Genomic DNA, 22,180 nt, shown 5'->3' with positions numbered 1-22,180 from the left:
GCTGGTGATGTGTGGTAATGATAATACAAAAGGTTGTGGAGTTGCCAATCAGAGGTGTGCTGGTGATGTGTGGTAATAAAAATACGAAGGTGTTGGGTCCCATCAGGGTGTGCTGGTGATGTGTGGTAATAAAAATACGAAGGTTGTTAGGAGTGTATCAAAGGTTGTGCTGGTGATGTGTGGTAATAAAATACGAAGGTGAAAGGAGCGCCATCAAAGGTGTGTTGTGATGTGTGGTAATGATAATACGAAGGGTTGTAGGAGCGCCATCAAAGGGTGTGCTGGTGATGTGTGGTAATAATGATACGAAGGTTTGGAGTGTCATCAAAGGTTTTGTGTGGTGATGGTGTGGTAAATAATAATCGAAAGGTGTAGGAGTGTCATCAAGGTGCGTGGTGATGGTGTGGATAAAAAATAAAACTTTTTCCCACCTCAACACCTTTCTCAGGTTTGTCTGCCCTACATGTCATCGCTTGTAACTCTGTTATGCATATGTCTTCTTCAACGTACACCTTCCTATATTTCACTGTCCCAACTATGTAGACAATAATTTGTTGAAAGGATTGTTAGGTGACTTTAAGGGAAATATATTAGGGATTTTTGGACCTAATGGGCCCTCCAAGGTCGTTGACCTACATTTATCTTTATCATAAGGTGGGTGTTCAAGTTATGCAAATGGTGATTGAATTCTTTGTTTACCTTAATGACCCTAGCAAGGTCGGTGGGTCTTAAGCCAAATAACCAGCCAACCTTTTTTTGATTTTTAAATTTTTGTTATCTTGCTCGATTGACAATGGTGAGCCTGGGCTGAGCTCGGACATGTTACCCTCCTCCTGAGAAGGGCTATTTTTGGGGTCCCCTAATACACTTCCGAGAAACCCTAAAATTTTCTCCTCCCCCCCTTTTCCTTTCTTCCCCAAAACCCCTTTCCCTCTACGTCGTCAGTAATATGAAAAAGACATTCATAGCTTCATATGCAAACTACCTGCTGGACCTGGACCATCATTTTTTTGTTGAACTTATGGGTTTACATTCTGGCTTCTGACTATTTGCTGATAGCCCTTAAATCCAACAACATATTACATCCTGTTATAAAAACTGTGTTACTGTCTAATTTTATGTATGGTGCGGCTTGAGACCTTACCTGCTGATGGCTAATAGACTGTTTTTCATCTTGCAAAATTTTTTTTATTTGTTTGCTTTTCCGTACGGTTTTTAAAGAACTTTACCTGTTGACAATGTAAATTCAGAGATAATAAAGCATACGTACGTGTTACAGAGCCCGTTTTTGTAAGGAACCCCCGGGCCCGGCAAGGGATTGGCCGAATTTTGTACACAAGAAATTACCCGTTAAGCCAGATCAGAGAAACGGGCGCTCCACACTCAGATGTAGGGACGTTAAAAGAAATCTAACAAAAAGACAACAAACAACATGTAGGTGAAGACCTCGCTAGTGTGACACGACATTAGATACTGCTACGAGTTGACCTGCTGGTACTCTAACAATAACATAATGTGCAAAAACAGACTTTCTGAGAACGAGTGTCTTTAAAACAAGGGCCCATGTAGGTGGGGACACCCGCCCAATCTAACAACACAATCTTTAAATATTTGTTGTCATATATGAATCCTGACTCAAAATGTTGATTAGTAAATTTCTTCACGGGGCAGTGATATCCAGTCATTACACACGACAAAGGTACTCTACTGAGCTCCGCACTCATTCAAACTCTGGGCTAACTAGCGAGCTACAAGGAAACAGCCTTCCTGACCACCATTGCCTCACCTTGCAACTGCTCACTTGAAACGTTTCAGACAACTAACTGCCACTGTTGGTAACATCCTCAGTCGTGTATGACGACCCGCCCCCACACCTCGTTGTATACTTTAAGGCTGGTGAACAGTATAGTTCTCCTCCCAACACAGTCATCGAACATTCTTTTGTATTGCTTATTTTGTTTATTTCATTTTTGAAAGCGAATGACAAGTGAAAAGGAATACATATACTAACGGGAGCCTAGCTATGATTATTACGCCTAAGTCCAGCACCATTAAGACTGTCTTAATAGATATACAAATGCCAGCAGAAGACATGCACAAGGAGTGGTCATGTGTGTGTGCAGCAGCCAGACACACACGTGAAGCCACACATCACACCACCGTCCGTGCATGACTGCTGGAGAATCATAACCCCAGGTTGTATATACTGCGACGAAATGATGCATATCAAATTGGAAATGAAAATAAGCACACTCATCCAAAATATAAAGTGTATGTTAGTTTTGTTTGTTAAGTACCTTATATTACTGTTACGTCATAAACAGTTATTATTCAATTGTTATGGTTAATAAACTGTCACGTATTACATAACACTTAGACATGTGGCGTTGTGAAAATGTAATCAAATATCCATACAAGTTTTGTACAAAATGTACATACATTCATCAGTAAGGCAAATATTAATGATGAATAAATTGCTAGCTTGAGTTCTACAGCAGTGCTTCATGTTGCTTTGTAGTAAACACAACATTCCTAAATTGTCTTGGCTAGTCTTTCTCCGGCGTGACCTCAATCTGCTGAGAACACCTGGCAACTGAGGCAAGCAGCTGACCACACCTGGGTATGGCAACTGAGGCAACAGCTGACACACCTGGGTTTATGGCAACTGAGGCAGCAGCTGACAACTGGATATGACAACTGAGGCAGCAGCTGGACACACCTGGGTATAGCAACTGAGGGCAGCAGGCACAGTTGACAAACTGGATATGGACAACTGAGGCAGCAGGCTGACACACCTGGGTATGGCAACTGAGGCAGCAGCTGACACACGTGTGGTATGGCAACTGAGGCAGCAGCTGACACAACTGGATATGGCAACTGAAGCAGCAGCTGACATACCTGGATATGGCAATTGAGGCGGCAGCTGACACACCTGGATTATGGCAACTGAGGCAGCAGAAAACACACCTGGATATGGCAAACTGAGGCAGCAGCTGACACAACTGGATATGGCAACTGGAGGGCAGCAGCTGACACACCTGGCTACTGGCAACTGAGACAGCAGCTGACACACCTGGATATGGCAATGAGGAACAGATGACACACCTGGATATGGTAACTGAGCAGCAGCTGACATACCTGGATATGGCAATTGAGGCGGCAGCTGACACACCTGGATATGCAACTGAGGCAGCAGTTGACACACCTGGATATGGCAACTGAAGCAGCAGCTGACACACCTGGATATGGCACTGAGGCGCAGCAGCTGACAACACTGGCTATGGCAACTGATGGACAGCAGCTGACACAACTGGATATGGCAACTGATGGTACAGATGACACACCTGGATATGGCAACTGAGGGCAGCAGCTGACACACTGGATATGGCAGTGAGGCAGGAGAAAACACACTGGATATGGCAACTGAGGCAGCAGCTGACACACTGGATATGGCAAGTGGGCAGGAGATATACACACTGGATATGACAACTGAGGCAGCAGCTGGCACACTGGTTATGGCAACTGAGACAGTAGATAACACACCTGGTTATGACAACTGAGGCAGTAGCTGGACACACCTGGTTTATGGCAACTGAGGTTTGATAAAAGGAATATCAGTCAGTGATTTTCCCAAGTCTAGGTCGAGTTTTCATTCCTTAACGATGATTAATAAAGGTTTAATTGTGTTTTGTCTTGAGGTTACGAGTGTTGGCAAGATTTGACCAGAATGCAGCAGAGATAACGCGTAGCTAGCGATCACTGCTGGAAATACAGAGTTATGAAGAACTAATGTGTGCTGTTAGTGCTGTCATGTTATGTGAAAGTTGAGAGAGAGAGAGAGAGAGAGAGAGAGAGAGAGAGAAGAGAGAGAGAAGAGAGAGAGAGAGAGAGAGAGAGAGAGGAGAGAGGAGAGAGAGAGAGAGACTGTGATTAATGAAAACGTATCAAGGGTCAGAAAAGACACAAGGAAGGTGGAAAGGGAAAGAGAAGGAAAGAAGGGATACACAAATAAATGGGACTACCTCATAATGTGTTTCCCCAAAGTACTTGGCTTCAGTGTTCAACTTCAGATGAAGATGCTGGAAGAATAGTCGTGAGTATTATCCCGAAATTATGATGACAAATGGTACATGACGTAGGTGCCTGACTTTCCCGCCCTTTAACAAGTGACTTGACAATATTTTCAGTTATTCACAAAATAACCAAGATACCTTTCATCATTAATGTATTGGACAGGGAAGAAATTTTTTTCCTACGTACCACTGCCCAGCCAGAGGTTTGGTTTACTCTGATGATTTAATTTGCCTTAAATTTATTTAAAACATTCCCGATAGCCAATCCAGTTTACTAAGACAAATATATCAGTTTTATTTCATCATTGAAAAGCAAAGGATTTGTATGTAGCATTTATGGATGGGAGAAGGCATTGATTAGACATGCTCTGTGGAGGGTATTAAGAATATATGGTGTGGGAAGCAAGTTGTTAGAAGCAGTGAAGAGTTTTTATCGAGGATGTAAGGCATGTATACGTGTGGGGAAAGAGGGGGAAAGTGATTGGTTCTCAGTGAATGTAGGTTTGGCGGCAGGGGTTGTGTGATGTCTCCATGGTTGTTAATTTGTTTAGGATGGGGTTGTTAGGGAGGTGAATGAAAGGTTTTGGAAAGAGGGGCAAGTATGCAGTTGTTGTGGATGAGAGGCTTGGGAAATGAGTCGCTGTTATTCGCTGATGATGCAGCGTGGTGCCTGATTCAGGTGAGTAACGCAAAAGCTGGTGACTGAGTTTGGAAAAGTGTGTGAAAGAAGAAAGGGGAGAGTAAATGTGAATAAGATCAAGGTTATTATTTACAGTAGGGTTGAGGGACACGTCAATTGGGAGGTAAGTTTGAAGGGGAGAAAAACTGGAGGAAGTGAAGTTTTTTTAGATATCTGGGAGTGGTTAGGCAAGCGGATAAAAACCAAAGGAAGCGAAAGTGACATCACAGGGTGGGGGATGGGCGAAAGTTCGGGGAGTGTTGTAAATAAAATGTGGAAGTCGGAACGTTCTTGGGGAAAGCAAAAATGCGTATGATTAAAGGAATAGGGGTTTTCCAACCAATGTTATATGGTGCCAGGCGTGGGCTTATAGATAGGATTTGGGAGGTGGGTGGTTTATACTGGAAATGAGATGTTTGAGGACAATATGTGATGTGGGGTTTGGTTTAATCGAGAAAGTAATGAAAGGGAAAGGAGATGTGTGGTAATAAAAAGAGTGGGGTTTGAGGAAAACCCAGAGGAGGGGTTTTGAAAGGGGTTTGGTTCAACATGGAAAGAATGATTTGGGAAAAAAGATTGACAAGGGATATTTGTGTCAGAGGTGGAGGGAACAGGAAAGTTGGGAGACAAAATGGAGGGGGAAAGATGGAGTGAAAAAGATTTGAGTGATCGGGGCTTGAACATGCAGGAGGGTGAAAGGCGTGCAAGGAATAGAGTAAAATTGGAACGATGTGGTATACCGGGATCGAAGTGTTGTCAATGGATTGAACCAGGGAAAATGTGAAGCGCCCGGGGGGTAAACCAGGGAAATTTTCTGTGGGGCCTGGATGGGGAAAAGGGAGCTGGGGTTTTTGGGTGCATTACGCATGGAAAAGTAGAAAATGATTTGTTGAACTAATGTGGCCTTTGTTGTCTTTTTCCTACGCTACCTCGCGCACTTGCGGGGGGGGGGGCTGTATTTAAAGTGTGGTGGGGTGGGGGGGGGGGGGGCAGGCAGTATGAATTTTTATCTGTTTAATGTATAAAGGTCTGTGTGTGTATATATATGTATACGTTGAGATGTATTTGGATGTATATTTGTGTGTGTGGGCGTGTTTGTATATACATGTGTATTTTGGGTGGGTTGGACCGTTGTTTGGGCTGTTTCCTTGCCCCCTTTCCTCCCCTGGGCGCGGGAGACAGCGACAAGTATGATAGATAAAAGAAATATCGGAAATCATTGGTTGTTACAGTACCTTCATATGTTATGAAATCCCTACTTGTCTTACCATCAACACAAGTATCTTTACTTTTCATTACTTCTGTTTTATCTTGATTCTCTTTACAGTCTTTATATATTCAAGATATCTTGAGCACATGTATTTGGCCAGGTTTTGATCTTTCTTTCTCTGTTTGTTACTTGTCATATGAAAAAATTTATGCTAATAAGATTCATTGTTTTCAGGTAAAACTAAGGTCTGATCTGTATCTAAAAAAGCCTGGTTTTTAAAACCCGTATCCCGAGCCCTCATTGTGTGGATTCGAGAGAGTGTAAGTCTGGTTTTTCCCATATATGGGAGGGTTCTAATGTGTATTGTTGTGTCATTCTTCTTTTATGCACAAACTTCGTCCATTGTGTTGCCACAAGGTTCACCAGGTTGGGCTGATGGGGCCCTAGGTGGGGGATGGAGGTCTATTTAATGTAATTAAGGTTAATCTGTCAGTTAATGCAAAAATAAGTTCCTGGTCGTCTGTTTGGTTATTATAATCACACACCATAAGTGTCTTATTTCATACAATACCTGAAGACAGCATCACAGAAACCTTTAATACTTATTGTGGGATACAAACTCACTCTCCAGTATTTAGTCTCGATTCCCAGAAACTTTGAAAGGTAAACACTTACTCACTACCCGCTGGTTCTGTGTTGTTGTGCAGCAAACGTAAAGTCTTTCATTACCTATAGCTATTCCGCAGTCATTTTGGCACACTGCTAAATAACGCGATTCCACTTCCCCCCAGGTGGCAGGTGACAGGGGGCAGTATTGGTTGATGCTATTGTTGCCGACAAAAATTTTTACTTTGGTATTTTAAATTGATTTTTGTTCAGCTTTTTAACTGTGCGTACACAGTAAATTTTTGCTTTGTGCTTAACATCTATATCCCTGATGATTATCTATATGACAAGTAGGAACCAATATTGTGTAAAAATAGATATCCACCATGAAAAAATAAAATTTTTTCAAATTATTTTTGGCGCTCGAGGTTTTTCACTTCAAGCCCGCCGGGAGGAGTGGATTCGCCGGGTTAAGCTATCACGAGTGCCAAACGTTGCCAAAATTTAGTGCGGGGGCGGTATATTATTAGCCCTAAAACAAAAGATATTCAAGTTTAAGTTGCCAAGTTTCTTGTTATTGATCTAAATTCCAAAAAACTATTCATTATGCAAAACTCACAAAAAGGGAAAGGGGATGCCAGGTCCCGGGGGCGGCTACTTTCGAGTGTAACAATATATCCGTGAATAGTTAAGGGCTTTGGAAACAACCCAAAATTGTGAAAAGATTAGTGTTAACTACCAACCAATGTGCGGGAGTTATGGACTGAATGTGGGGTAACCTTCAAAATGATGCATGGTTTAAAAATTCACTGGTTAAATCAGTAGCCTCAACCCTTTCCCCCCTCCCAGAACAGCTATGTCACCACCGAGGCACTTGGGTTCACTCACTATGAGTACAAGTATCGAGATTTACTACGTTCCGATACCATCATGATTCACAACGGTCCGATACCATCATGATTCACAACGGTTCCGATACCATCATGATTCATAACGGTTCCGATACCTCATGATTCACAACGGTTCCGATACCATCATGATTCACAACGGTTCGTTACCATCTGATTCACTAACGGTTCCGATTACCATCATGATTCACACGGTTCACGATACCATCATGATTCACAACGGTTTCCGATACATCATGATTCACAACGGTTCCGATCCATCATTGATTCAAACAAGGTTCCGATTCCATCATGATTCACAAGGTTCCGATACCATCATGATTCACACGGTCGTCCATCATGAATACGGTTGTCCGATACCATCATGATTCTCAACGGTTCCGATATACATTTGATTCACAACGGTTCCGTCATGATTCACGATTGTTCCGATACATTGACTTTGCCAACGGCCACCCCATCATGATTCACTTAACGGTCCATAACCATCATTGATTCACAACGTTCCGATACCATCATGATTCTACAGTATCCGATACATCATGATTCACAACGGTTCCGACTGATTACGATCGTTCCGATCCATCATGTTTCACAACGGTTCCAGATAATACCATCATTATTCTACAACTACGGTTCCGATAACCATCATGATTCACAACGGTTCTAATACCATCATGATTCACAACGGTCCGATACCATCTTGATACACTACAGGTGGTACGATAGCATCATGATTCACATACGGTTCCGAATACATCATCCATGACGTCACAACGGTTCCGATACCAATCATGATTCACGGTTCGATATCATCATGTTTCACACGGTTCCCGAGTATACCATCATGATTACAACAACGTTCCGATTACATCATGATTCATAGGTTTCCGATTAACATCATGATTCACAACGGTTTCCGATACCATCAGATCACAACGGTTACGATAAGCCACATGATATAGACGGTTCCGTACATCATGATTCACAGGACGGTTCCGAGCTATTTTCAAAGTTCGGTTCATCGAGTAAATCCAGATTTACATCATGATCTGTCATAACGGTTCGATACCATCAGATTAAAGTTCCATCTTTAAACGGTTCCGATTTACCATCATGATTCACAACGGTTTCGATACATCATTGATTCACAACGTTTGCGGGTAAAGTTCACGGCTTCGATTACATCATGATTCACAACGGTTCCGATACCATCATGATTCACACGGTTTTCCCATTCCATCATGATTCACAATGGGTTTCCCATACCATCATGTTTTTAAACGGTTTTCCCACCACATGATTCACAACGGTTTTCCGATACAAAATGAATAACGGTTCCGATTCATCAGATTCACAGGGTTTCCGAAAACCATCATGATTCACAACGTTTCGGATACACCTATTCCAATGGTTCCGATTCATCTGATTCACACGGTTTTGAAACCCTTTATGATTCACAACGGTTCGTTACAACATGATTCACACGGTTCCGATTACAAACTGATTTACACGGTTCCGATTTCCATCATGATTCACACGGTTCCGGGTACAAACATGTTCACACGGTTCGATACATCTTTATTCACAACGGTTCCGATTACCATCATGATTCCAACGGGTTCGATACCATCATGATTCATTCGATAGGGTGACCGCCCATAAAAATGGGGGTGGGGGGGGGGGGTGGGAAAACCCCAAATTTATCAGGAGACTGTTAAACATACAGGTGGCTCCGTCACTGTAACGTCAGTCCACCATACATTACTGGGTTTTTGGGCAACATACAGGTGGCCGTCACTGTAGTGTCATTCACATACATTACTGGTTTTTTCTGTACAACATTCAGGTGGCCCCGTCACTGTAGACGTCAGTCACCTTACATTACCGGTTGTCTGGTACAACATACAGGAGGCTCCGTCACTGTAGACGTCAGTCACCATACATTACTGGTTGTCTGGTACAACATACAGGAGGCTCCGTCACTGTAGACGTCAGTCATCATACATTACTGGTTGTCTGGTACAACATACAGGTGGCTCCGTCACTGTAGACGTCAGTCACCATACATTACTGGTTGTCTGGTACAACATACAGGTGGCTCCGTCACTGTAGACGTCAGTCATCATACATTACTGGTTGTCTGGTACAACATACAGGTGGCTCCGTCACTGTAGACGTCAGTCACCATACATTACTGGTTGTCTGGTACAACATACAGGTGGCTCCGTCACTGTAAACACTGTAGATTCTTTAGGTTTAACCATAAACATTAACTAAAGCAATATGACAACATGAACAAATTTTATGACTGAAATATCAGAGACGATCGAAATTAAGATTGAATGAGAGCGATGTAAATAGAGTTTAAAAGGACAAAGTATGATTGGCAGCCAGGCAATAAGAGGCCGCCCAGCTAAATTTAAAAGTTCGCGTTTAGTGGCAGAGTTAAATCAATTTTACAAGCTTCCATTGATCTGGTGGAATTTAAAGGTTCTGTTTACCTCTAGAGACAGAATTTAAAGGTTCATCTTTAAAGTGCAGAACTCAAAGAATATCGTTAAAATAATTTACTTTAAAATTTTTCAGTTATGTGAAGCATTTCATACAACAACTGCAATTTGACGGTGTTTAAAAGTTCACTGTTGCTTGGCAGAATTAAACTGTTTAATTGACGAGGTTAAAAGTTCGAGTTGTAATGACGATTTGCATAAGTTTTTGTTTAACTGACGTATTTTCAATGTTTGTGTTTATATGACGTATCTAAAAGGACTTTGTTGACATAACGCAGCTGGAAGGTTTACGTTCAAATGATGATGTTTATATGTTCGTTAATGAATGAGGGAGTTAAATGGATGAATATTAAGTTCGCGTTTCATGGAGTCGTTTTACAACAATTTGTTAAAATGTCAGAGTTTAAATGATCATATGTACAATGTTGAGCAGATGGCGGTAGTGTGTAGACACAGCCATACCAGGTCGTATTTATCATCATTAAAGTCACCTTCCTTACTTACTTATGGCGGCGATGAAATTCACTGGTTCTTGATTCTGCACCAATTAACCTATCAGATAATGGTACAATGTTTGCCTGGTGTTGCATATATCACGTCTGTTGTTGAAACACAAGAATGCCAGGTGACTTTGGGAGTGGATGATAATATAAAGATCAATATAAATGTGGGAAATCTTGAACCGCCATCACCAGACACAACACATGTTTGGATCTGGCGGGGGGAGGGACTTGCCTGTGACGTCACGATGCCCCGCCTCCAGCCTGGCGCCGCTCTGTGTGTGTGTGTGTGTGTGTGTGTGTGTGTGTGTGTGTGTGTGTGTGTACTACTTTAATCATTATCACGTGAGTCTTTTGAGGAAGGATTTGTACACTCGTGTTGCCCCGTCTCTTAACCTTGTAAGTGTAAAATATGTTTTCACTCCTGTGTGCGCTCACACACACACACACACGCACACACACACACACACACACACACACACACATAACATATAATATTATCTAGTATTTACTTCAGACGGATATCTTACACCTTGATTATAAAAGCCAAAGAAAAATTTATAAAAACATATACATATATTTACACACGTGTAGATATATGTTATGTATTGAAATGTGGCGGAAAAATTATTTATATATTAACAAACGTGATTGAGGACTTAAAGAATCTGGTCCAAACATAATGGTTATTGTGATAAATGATTTATTTATGGTAAATATGTATTGTGTTGCATTATAATGGTTGTTCAGAACCAAGGTTCTTAAACCTGAATCAGTAATATACTATCAGAAATAGAAAACCTGTTAAACATGAACCTTTATAGTGATTAACCACACAATATATTTTCCTCTGGGTATGTAAAATAAAATACAGTACAGGGAGCTAGTTTGAGGAAGAGTATTTCATATTTTAACAAAATATTTACCTCTAATAGCGTCCCTTATCTTTCGTCATCATTTCTTATGTTTCCTATCAAGAAATGTCTTTTATGTAACATAAAAATTCTGTCTAGGTATTTGATTAATGTTGTCCAAGGATGAGCTACATGGCACACGTGGTCAGGTCACAGTGGTGGTGGTCAGATCAGTGGGCGGTGTGTGTGTGTGCGTGTGTGTGTGTGTGTGTGTGTTTGGCCCCTGGGTTCATGTTGGCCACAGCCACCCACCGGCCGGTGGTCAGGTCAGTGGGCGGTGTGTGTGTGTGTGTGTGTGTGTGTGTGTGTAGCCCCTGGGTTCATGTTGGCTACAGCCACCCACCGGCCGGTGGTCAGGTCAGTGGGCGGTGTGTGTGTGTGTGTGTGTGTGTGTAGCCCCTGGGTTCATGTTGGCTACAGCCACCCACCGGCCGGTGGTCAGGTCAGTGGGCGGTGTGTGTGTGTGTGTGTGTGTGTGTGTGTGTGTGTGTGTGTGTAGTCCCTGGGTTCATGTTGGCCACAGCCACCCACCCACCCACCGGCCGGGCTGGCGGTAGTTTATAACTAAGACTGGTAGTTTCACATGCCACTTGGAGTGTCCCTCACTACAGAACTTGAGCAGCTCTTATCCTGAGGTGGAGCAGTTGACCCTCTCCACCAGGCTGGTACACTTGGTCTGCACCAGGTGGCTCCCTCCTGGTCATCCTGAGTGGTTGGTTGCTGTGTGGGATTTAATGACCACTGACTTGTGAAGGTCATTAGACCAGCCATCATTTTATCATCTGATAAAACATGAAGCAACGTCAAATATTACATGATCCACCTAAACTATTGAGAATGATGAAGTCTGATATTGTTACGTTACGTCATCCAATCTTGCCACTCACATGTTACGGTAATCAAGACTACATACATAGTGTTGTTACGACTCATATTACTGTATGTACTGTAGTAACGTACTGTGTTTATGTGGATAACATGTGGACGTCAGAGGAGGCAAGAGCATCATCAGAGACAAATTCTCTATTCTATGTTGTATCCTCAATTTTGTCTGCAGTGATCGACACACTTTATCCCCCAAGATATTATCTTGCTGTTTCTTTCCATCATTCTTTAGTATTAAAGATTTTGTTCTCTCAAGCAAGATAGAATTTATCAATAATTTGTAATGTCATCTTGGGTCCAGGTAATGTTAGGTAGCGGTCATACAAGTTGTCCATGACCTTCATCATGTGGGTTGGGAAGGAGTCAGGAGGTGTGGCGTTGTACTCGGTGTACCACTTGCCAAGTTGGTCAGTGTGTATACCATGGAAGTTGCAGGGGAATCATCAGTCTGTATGTTAACAATTAGGTTGAGCAAATAACACTTGGCCTCAGTGAAGGTAGAATGTTTTCCCACCAGACTGCATCCATTAATACGACTGAGATCAGAAGATCTAGCCTTAGGTAATTTGTTAGATCGAGATTATCAAAGCCTTTCATCATTTTTAATCTTTGTACTTCGTGACCATCTCTGTTTTAAGTTGTTACGTTGACGTATGATGAATCTAATATGGAGAACAAATTTAGGAGGAAACCTGGCAAAGCTACATATGAGTGATTTTACCGTTTGCAAGTAAACTACGATTTTGTAAACACGAATAGCATCTATGTTGTGTATAGAAAACGTAACTCCTTAGCTGCATTCTCTATGAATGTCATCAAAAGTAAAACATAGATAAGGGAAGGAATGAGGCTTGACAATACAAAACATCACTCAATCGTGTCCTGCCTGCCCAGACCCTCCCTCGCCACACCACTGGCCATAACTTCATCAACACATTGCTTACTCCGTCAAGGTCATCCACACATTTTGCCTGGCTTGAACAACCGCTTGGCATTCATGAACCGCTGAATGTTTACACTTTCTGATTATCTGTAGTAGCTGATGCAGTTGCAAGATAGACTATTAAACCATTTTCTTACAATACTCGCTGGTAAGGAGACAATGTTCACAAAACACAGAGGTAACACTGCCTACGAAATGGGCTTAAGAACAATTGTACGAACATAGGGTCACACTGGTACATCCACAAGGCACCAGTGGTCTGGGTGGCCTGAAATAGATTTGGGACCAAGAAAGATGATGGGTGTAGGGAGTAAACCTACCACAGACCAACATTAATTATGAAGAGTTGACAATGGTTACCTCCAGCCATAATCTATAAATCAATAGACAAATGTTAATGCAAACAAAGCAAGAATTAAACAAGCAGGAAACACAATCCAATGTACCATTTTACGATAGTTATGTCAAGTTGTCGCATCTGTTGACTACCTGACGTGGTCTTACGTCTCACCTTTAGTAACGTCTGCGAATTTCGTTGTAGTGAAACTCATGCGACCCGAGACTCAATGTTAGTGATACACAAGAGGAAGAAATATAACTCCGAAGGTATAAAACAGTTGTGGACACACCAAACGCTTGACAAATATTCCTTAGTAGATGACAGAAAACACAAAGAGATCGTCCTTGTAAACTTATGATGAGGTTTGCTTGAAGAGCCTCTTTTCGTCATCGTCGTCCACAGGCGCCCTTTGTTGGGGTGGGTGCGGCGTGGACACAGTACTGGGACCTTCATGATAAATTATCTACAACGTTCCAGGTGTCCACATATCAGGGATATGACTGTGTACAACGGTGGCTGGGGTTAAAGTCACTGGATCATATATAAAACATACAAAGGTTAACATTGATTCTCTTAAGATTTCAAGGCAATGAAAGGTTTGTGGTGCAGTCTATATGACTGAAGGTCATATTTAGATAGAGATTTATCAAATGGATATTACATCAGCGTCACAGTAGCCGCTCTACATCAAAATATACGAGGCTCTTATTTACAGTGATTGCACCTACGCTGCGGGAAAGAGCATCTGCAGCTACATTGGATGAGCCAGAGACAAAACGAAAATCTGGGTCAAATGTTTGTGTAGTTAAAAACCACCTCTGAAACTTTCCTGTAGGATCCTGTTGTTGAAAAATACCTAACAGTGCTCTGTGATCTGTATAAACTGTAATAAGGTAACCATATATGTATTCCTTAAAATGTTTGAGTGCCCAAACAACTGCAAGACCTTCTAACTCAGTTATTGAGTATTTCGATTCCGTCTTTGAACATGAACGGCTCGCATAGGCTATGGGAAAAATTCTACCCTTATTCAACTCCTGCATAAGTACAGCTCCAAGACCTTGTTTCCAAGCATCTGTGTGCAAAATGAAGGGTTTCTCAAAGTTGGGGAATCGAAAGATAGATGCCTCCATCAAGTGTCGCTTGAGTAAGTTAAACGCACTGTCTTGTGCTGTAGACCACTGGAATGTAACTCCCTGTTTCAGAAGTGAAGTGAGTGGGTTTGAGATCTTCGCGAAATTAGAGAGAGATCTTCAATAACATCCTGCTAAACCAAGGAAGGATTTGACCTTGTCTGTTGTGGAAGGGACTGGCCATTCTACAATTGTTTTGACTTTATGTGCATTAGGATGAATACCGTTTTCATCAACGGTGTGACCTAAGTAATTAATTCTTGTTTGTAGAAAGGAACATTTGGATAACTTGACTTTTAGGTTTGCATCCTTAAGTCGTAGAAATACTCTCTCAAGACTTTTGACATGAGAAGCAATATCTGGAGACATGACAATTATATCATCAAGATAAACCAATACTTCTTTGCCCAACATGTGACGACAAATGTTAGTCATTAACCTTGAGAAGGTGATCACCGGTGAGGAATGAAGACCGAAGGCCATGATGCATATGAACTGCCAATGACCATCTGGCGTACTGAACACAGTCAGGGGACGGCTTTCCTCTGACAAGGGAATCTGCCAAAATCCGCTCAATAAATCCAAAGTTGAAAATACCTTATTGTTACCGAGACTATGAAGAAGCTCTGATACCACTGGTAATGGGAAACCATCTTTCAAAGTGACCTTGTTGTTGAGTTTTCTAAAATTTATGACTGGTCTAAAAGTTCCGTCGTTTTTCGGAACGATCAAAAGTGGTAAATTCCATGGTGATCGTGATTGCTCTATAACATTATCTTTCAACATGTCCTGAACAAGTTTGTTTGCTATGTCTCTGTGCGCGTGTGGCAATCGATAGGCTGGGACGTCAATGGGACTTGTGTGTTTTTCTCTAAGTTAATAATGTGAACATCCAAATGAGTTCTACCAAGTGGTTGTCCTGATAAGGCAATAGTAGACCTATACTGGTTAAGTAAGTCTGTTAACTGGTCAACATGTTTGGTTAATCCTACCTTGGATATCATGTCAGGGGTGATGGTGGGGAGCTGACTCAAGCCGTGCACTGCTGAGTCAGGGGTAGGAGGAGTAGGTGGTGGTGGGTTAATGGAATGTGAGACTAGACGGATATTAAACTCATGCAACTCCTCGTCTTGAATTCCGGACTTCAAAACGGAGAATTCCACAAGCTTGGCCCCTCTACGGAGACGGACAGGAGTGGGTCCCGTTTTGGCAATGTATACGGTAACCTCTCCATCTGGGGTCTCATGAATAGAGGCATCCATCGATAGCCCTTTGATAGTTAGTGATGAAGGTTCAGCAACTACTCTTAGTACGAGATCACCCTTACTATGTCTCAGTCCATGATCAGTCATCCACTTTCGAGAAAGTGAGAGAGTAACCTTCGTTAATGTGTTACTATTCAGAGTCATATTTGTTTGAAGTTTACCAGGGCAATGAGTAGAAAAATAAAAGGGGTGGGTATTATCTACCGTGAAGCAGGGTGTGGGAGTAGATGTATTAATGACCCTGACTGAGTGAGAACTTTTCTCTGACAACGGCAGGAACGTATTATCAACACAAACAACATTTTCATGATAAATAGGACAGATCTTATGTTGTGCCACACATAGAGTGGCGTCCTAGTAACAAGTTAGCAGGAAAAGTTACACCACGAACAATGTAAGGGGTTACGGTAATGACCGAGTCGCCTATGCGAATGTTCATTTTAATAGTGCCCCTTACGTCGAGATTTTCATTTGAGATACTTTGAAGGGATGGGTAAAAGTCCGAGCATTGAACAAGTTGAGTGCGCTCCATTAATGGTTGAATAAAATCATAATGAATGACATCTGCTTCCGCGCCGCTGTCTAGAAAGATTGTGATTGGCTTATCCTGGAAAGAACCCACTAAATCGAAACTTGTAATGTGAGAAAATGGCGAAGAACGAAAATGTCTTAAGAGTTCCGTATGTGATGGAGTCTTGTCATGAGCGAGAGATTGTCATTGTTGATAATGACATGATGAACCTGTGTTAGGTGACGTCTGTCTAGCTAATGCTCGGCATTCCGCTGAAGTGTGTCTAGCGTTCCTATGATATGAACACCTGCTTGGTGGTGTTGGGCGCGAGCGGGTGAAGGTCAGCCTGATGTCTGACTGGAGGAAATCATGACTAGGTCGGCAGAATTGTGACGACCGAGGCTGTGATGACATGGGTTGTTGACTGCGTTTGTTGTTCTGGTCGAAGCTCACGTGAGAATGAGTCCCATGTGTAAGGACACACATTCGCTTGATATCCTGGTTGGCTACACAGGAAACACGTCACCTTATGTGAGTGTTTGTCATCACTGCAACGCTTTAAGTGGCCGTGAGAGGAATGATTGTGTTGACCACTAGAATGTTTCCTCATACATTGGGAAGCCGACACCCTCCCCAGTGTCTTGGTGTTGTGATATCCACCTTTCTTTTTAGTGTAACTCAATACTTTCGTTACTGACCATGATGGGTCGATGTCTTCATCAAGTAACCGCCGAGCTACGTCTGGAGGTCAGGTCCTTGAGAATGAAGAGTATGTGTAATAAACGCACGAGTGTTTGCACATGAGTTTCAGGTTTCATCATGGCCGACATCCAGGGTGAGGATTCGTAAGCCTGCCTAAATAACCTCATTCTTCCATGTAAGGTGGTACTCCAGTGATCAGGGATTGACGTATCATCCGTGTATGTAGTGTTAAGAGCACGTAAAAGGACGGTTAGTAGATTATCTGAGAATGATTTCTCACAACCGAATTTAAACAACGTTTTAAATTCCTCCCAAGATGTACAGTTTCAAACATCCTGAGTAACAGTAGCCCGTGGGAACAGTGAGCCCGTGGCAACATGCATCTAACTCTATGTAACTCACAGTAAAATGATAATAACAAATACCTAATGAAAAATTAATGGTAGTATGCGTGAGTCTTACATTTTGCTCGGCCACAACCTGGCTCAAGCTCCTGCCAGCCATGAAAAGTTATGGTTATTTATGAAATAATACTGAGTACAGAAATAAGCAAATTATAGTTAACAAGAGTTACTCCTATATCAACTAGTATACTTGATAAGATAAATAACACACTCTACAATTGTTAGAGGATTAAAAAGATATATATATATATATATATATATATATATATATATATATATATATATATATATATATATATATATATATATATATATATATATATATATATATATATATATATATATATATATATGTTATAAACAAAATCAGTATGCAAAAAAAAATTCAAGCAACTCATTCAATACATATTATTGTGGAGTTAGATTCCTCCTCAAATAAGGAAGTGCTGCTGCGACTACCTTCTGAACATCCAATGTGGCTGTAGGGAATTCTATATTAGACACCCTATGTCGTAGACGACAATATAAGAGGAATACTATGAATGATAATATGAGTGCAATAGACAACGAAATAATTGAAAATCCAGAAACATGAGAAGTGTACTTAAAAGGTACAAAAGCCAAAACATCTATTGCAGAAGCTAAATCTTCTTGAACCATAGATGGAAGGTGTTGGATATTAACTTCATTAATGATGGATAAGTTGATGTTATGGGGGATTCGTTCTATACTTGGGATAGCTCTGTCAATCTGGCCCAAAAAATGATCATGAGTGCCGAACAATTTGAAACTTGAACTGATAACAGTACATTGTTGTCCTAACTGAATGTGTCCCAGAAACAAATAAGATTTGGGATGATTAGGTGGGCAATGAATGAGAACATTTTGTGGTTCTGGGAAAAACAGTACGTGATATTTGTCCATACTTTCAATCCAAGGTTCAGTAACAGTAATTTCCTTAAAGGAACAGGAATGAAGAACATTTTGTTGATGCCCTAAAAGTAGTTGGGACTTACATGAGTTTGTTTGTAAATGATGGAAAACCAAGGTATTGGGAGGGTGGGGGGCAAATCAAGTTGTCAAGCAATGGTTTATGGCACAATGCTAAATCATGCAAGGAGAGATGTGCAATCAACGAGGAATTAATATTATATAATAGAAAGTTCACGTTATCAGCAAGGACGATATTCTTTTGCAACTCTTTTGTATACTTAAAAGGGAATGGTATTACGTTCACAAGGCTGTAAGTATTGGAGTCAGTGAATGGTATGTGGATAATGACCGCTTCGAGGATCACGTCAACCGTTAGTAAGGAGTAATAACTGGCCACGTGATGCAGAGGGAGAGCTGGGGTGCAACCGAATTTCGTCATTGCTTGTTTAATGATACGTGTGAGTTCCGAGAAGGGAAAAAATGATGGTGTGACAACTTGGTTTACCAGATTATTAACATCTTCCGATAAGTCAGTGAAATAATGTGCATAATAAGTGATTTGGGTATATAAACTATCAACATATGTGGCAATAGTCACTATAGCATATATAGTATTAACAGATTTTGACAGTAGTGCTACTTGTTGTGTCAAGTTATTAACAGTTAACATTATCTCATTCAAATATCTAGAATGTTGTTTTAAGACCTTAACTTCAGCTTTAATAAACCTGTTGTTAAGAAGTTGTTGAAATTGTATCTAATCTGATTCCTAACTGAATTAAGTTCTTCCTGAGTAGCAGTACCAAACAAGTATGATTGGAGGGACCCTACAAAATTAAGCAGACCTCTCTTGCTTCTCCTCTGCTTTTCCGTGTTCATCCTGGCATTAGTATTTACTGGAGATTCAGTGTCTTGTATTATGTCATACAGAATCACACAGGTACTATTCAATTTCCAGGTCCACTGGTTTAACAAAGTTGGAGGAGGAGCAACACTAGAGTTTCTGATGGACGCACTGTTGTAAAACTTGAGTAAGGTAGACCGTAAGCGAGGTACGGCCTCCATCAGTTTTACTAAATCATCGTAAGTGTAGTGTAGACCCTCCAGGCCCAGCTTAACTGAGAGTGTGTCTCTCACGAGGTGGACCTCGCGGGGAGTCGTGAGAAGGGCGCCTGGTACTGCCATGGTGTCATATACAGGAAGACACCATAAGGACATGAGAAGGAAGAACCTGGAAAATGATAAACTTAGCAACTTCTTAAAGGCGAGGTCTTAATGAATACTGATGTGTGTGTGGTGGTGTTGTGAGGGTGGTCGGTTCTGGTGTGGGGACAGTCTGAACAGTGGTAGAAGTTGGTTGTGACATTGTTTGGGGTTTGGGGAGTGTTGTCTGTTGTGGTACCGGGATGATCATGTTCAGAATACTGTAAAACTTTCAAGTGGTCTTCATGTTCTTCACAAAGGTCACCTGTATTTAGATGTCGAACCCTAAACTTATGTCCCTTTAAATGAGTTAAGACTCTATAAGGACCAGAAAATTTTGGGTCAAGTTTAGGAACATCACTTCTAGTGTTAAATTCTTGCACCATTACCAAGAGTCCGGGAGCTACGTACCTTTGATGGTTTCGCGGATTTATCAGCCTGGTTCGTGAAGGTTGTAGTGGCTTCACCTAGATTTTCCTTGATCCTTTGATGAATCAATTGAGTCGTGCGATATTTTTCCGCTACAACTGATTTCTGGACCGCTGGACATGAAGGAGAGGTCGCTATTATGTCATACGGCAACACTTTATCAAAACTGTGTAAGGCGTGGAAGGGTGTCTCCAATTGACTTATGATAAGCTGAGTTTGATGAACATTGGACATCAGACAGGTACTCACTCCATTCATCATGATCAAAACTAATGTTGGTGGGAAGACACTGGAGGATCTTACTATTCAACCTTTCTGCCAGGCCATTCGAGGCTGGGTGATGCGCCATTATATTACATTTACTTATGTTATACAATTTACAGAGTTCTTCTAATAATGAGTTATTAAATTCCCCATCATTATCTGTGACTAAAATCTTCGGCGCATTATATCTGTCTAAGATATGTTTTTTGAACGCCTTAGCGACCGTGGCTGCGTCTTTATTTTGAACTGGAACTAATTCACAATATCTCGTGAAGGCATCAGTAATTACTAAAATGTATCTGTAGCCTGCCATGGACCTAGGAAAACCTCCTAATATGTCCATATGAACTCTTTCCCATGGGTATGAAGGTAAAAGATATTTCAACACAGTTTGCGGGGTAGTGGGACTTCCCTTGTGAGTGTTATAGGTTTGGCACCTCAAAATATGATATGTAATGTTTTTATGTATCTTGGCCTAAAATACCTCAAACGAGTCTGCTTATAGCATGTACCTGCACCTGTGAGGCCTGGGGTCGCCTGGGTGTGCGGCCTGGGTGTGCGGCCTGGGTGTGCGGCCTGGGTGTGCGGCCTGGGGTCGCCTGGGTGTGCGGCCTCTGTGTGCTGCCTGGGTGTGCAGCCTGGGTGTGCGGCCTGGGTGTGCGGCCTGGGTTCGCCTGGGTGTGCGGCCTGAAGTCGCCTGTGTGTGCGGCCTGGGTGTGCAGCCTGGGTGTGCGGCCTGGGGTCGCCTGGGTGTGCAACCTGTGAGTGCAGCCTGGGTGTGCGGCCTGGGTCCCCTGGGTGTGCGACCTGAGTGTGCAGCCTGGGTGTGCGGGCTAAGGTCACCTAGGTATGCGGCCAGTGTGTGTGGCCTGGGTGTGCGGCCTGGGGTCGCCTATGTGTGCGGCCTGGGTGTGCAGCCTGGGTGTGCAGCCTGGGTGTGCGGGCTAAGGTCACCTAGGTATGCGGCCAGTGTGTGTGGCCTGGGTGTGCGGCCTGGGGTCGCCTATGTGTGCGGCCTGGGTGTGCAGCCTGGGTGTGCAGCCTGGGTGTGCGGGCTAAGGTCACCTAGGTATGCGGCCAGTGTGTGTGGCCTGGGTGTGCGGCCTGGGGTCGCCTATGTGTGCGGCCTGGGTGTGCAGCCTGGGTGTGCAGCCTGGGTGTGCGGGCTAAGGTCACCTAGGTATGCGGCCAGTGTGTGTGGCCTGTTTGTGCGGCCTGGGGTCGCCTATGTGTGCGGCCTGGGGTCGCCTATGTGTGCGGCCTGGGGTCGCCTGGGTGTGCGGCCTTGGGTCGCCTGGGTGTGCAGCCTGGGTGTGCGGGCTAAGGTCACCTAGGTATGCGGCCAGTGTGTGTGGCCTGGGTGTGCGGCCTGGGGTCGCCTATGTGTGCGGCCTGGGTGTGCGGCCTGGGTATGCGGCCTGGGGTCGCCTGAGTGTGCAGCCTGGGTGTGTGACCTGGAGTCGCCTGTGTGTGCAGTCTGGGTGCGGCCGGGGATCGCCTGGGTGTGCGGCATGGGTGTGTGGCCTGTGTGTGCGGCCTGGATGTTCGGCCTGGGGTCGCCTGGGTGTGCGGCCTGGGGCCGCCTGTGTGTGCGGCCTGGGTGTGCGGCCTGGGGTCGCCTGGGTGTGCGGCCTGGGGTCACCTGTGTGTGCAATCAGGGTGTGAGGCTTGGGGTCGCCTGTGTGTGTAGTCTGAGTGTGCGGCCTGAGGTTGCCTGTGTGTGCGGCCTGGGTGTGCGGCCTGTGTGTGCAGCCCGGGTGTGCTG

Source organism: Panulirus ornatus, chromosome 58, assembly GCF_036320965.1.
Source record: "Panulirus ornatus isolate Po-2019 chromosome 58, ASM3632096v1, whole genome shotgun sequence".
In the NCBI taxonomy this organism is placed as follows: domain Eukaryota; kingdom Metazoa; phylum Arthropoda; class Malacostraca; order Decapoda; family Palinuridae; genus Panulirus; species Panulirus ornatus.
This window is presented reverse-complemented; position numbering follows the sequence as displayed.